The sequence below is a fragment of the Tupaia chinensis genome, unplaced genomic scaffold, assembly GCF_000334495.1.
Source record: "Tupaia chinensis unplaced genomic scaffold, TupChi_1.0 Scaffold000157_1, whole genome shotgun sequence".
In the NCBI taxonomy this organism is placed as follows: domain Eukaryota; kingdom Metazoa; phylum Chordata; class Mammalia; order Scandentia; family Tupaiidae; genus Tupaia; species Tupaia belangeri.
This window is the reverse complement of record NW_006159628.1, coordinates 83330-84858: the sequence shown is the minus strand read 5'-3', so window position 1 is coordinate 84858 and position 1529 is coordinate 83330. Positions and strand designations below refer to the sequence as shown.

Genomic DNA, 1529 nt, shown 5'->3' with positions numbered 1-1529 from the left:
GCACATGTATGTCCATGTCCAAGATCCTAGGAGGAGAATGGAAGAGAAGGGATTGCTGCATGGCCATCCTCTCCAGTGAGCACACATGCTCTATGGCAAGAAACCTAGCAAAAAAAAAAAAAAAGATACTGAGAGAAGAATGGAGAAAGGATTGTCACATCCTGGGGGGTGATTTCTTACCTTCCATATCACCCTCTCACTATCTCTCTCTCTCTAGTGAGTGCATGCACCCTCTAAAAAACTTCTAAAAAAATTTTAAAAGGCAGTATTATAAACAGCTTAAGCACTCTATAAATTATATCTCCATTTTGTGGCATGTTATGCAATGACACTTCAACAACTTTGTACCTAAGTAGAATTAAATTATAAGCTTATTGAGGTGTAAATAATTTTTGAAGTACATGCAAAATCTTTTTATAAAACACATTTTCCGTAAACCTTTTTGAAGACCCCACTTATATACTGTGCAAAAGGAAATACGCTACACACTGTTGTTGATTAAATGAACATACAAAAACATTTAAAAGAAAATGAATTGTTTGTTTATCATAATATTCTCTGTAGGTATAACACCATAAAATCAGTCGTTGGTAATGTTAGACTGTTGGCGAAATACTGAACTGTTAAGTAGATATAGCATAACAATTAAGATTATTCATTTGGCTCTGGGCAGTAGAAATCAAAATGTAGAGATAACAGTGTTCACTGACAGGAAAATATCACTAGCAAGCAAAAGAAAGCATCTACTCCCTGGGGAGATGTCTCTGGAATAAAACATTGTACTGAATTCTTTACATATATTTCTCTCTTAGATTATTTTCTATCCATGTATTTGCAAAATGAAAAAGCGCAAGTAAACTAAAATCATTTTGTTACTATTTTCTCAAAATTTTTAGTTCTTATTTTTTGCATTTAATTACTTGTATACCTTAACAGCATACAAAATGAATTTTTGGGGCATGAGTATACTGCATATTAGTCCAGTCAAAGATATTACCATACACATTATCATCAAAACATAATTTTCCATTTTTGTATGCATTAAATGCTTTTTTTACTCCTTGATCCCTTCTCCCAACCATCATTGTTCACCCTCTCACATTGTTTCTATTATCCTCATTTGCTTTCCCTGCTTTTATACCTTTTGATCTTTCAGTTTCTGCTATAATATGTGGACAGTGGTATATATTAGATGGGGACATACAATGCCTCTCTTTCATGGTTTGAATCACTTCAATTAGCATTAAACCTTCCATATTCATCGATTTTCCATCAAATGCCATGTTCCCATTTTGCTATGGCTGAGTAGTATTCCATAGAGTATATGTGTCACACTTTTTCAGTCCATTCTTTTGTTCTTGGGCATTTGTGTTGATTCCATGTCTTAGCAATTGTGAATAATACTGCAATAAGCATGAATGTGCAAGTATTTTAATCATTTTGAATTAAGAAAGAAAATCTCAGGGGCCAGTCAATGGTGTAGCAGTTATATCATTGGACTCCCACATGACAGACTGCAGTTCAAGTCT

The 1529-nt window shown here is 33.8% G+C and overlaps 1 pseudogene; it reads right to left on the bottom strand.

The window, feature by feature from the left end:
* Window positions 1-1283, bottom strand: part of LOC102474909 (cyclin-G1 pseudogene) — a 15990-nt pseudogene extending 14707 nt beyond the window's left edge.
* Window positions 1284-1529: the final 246 nt, after the last annotated feature.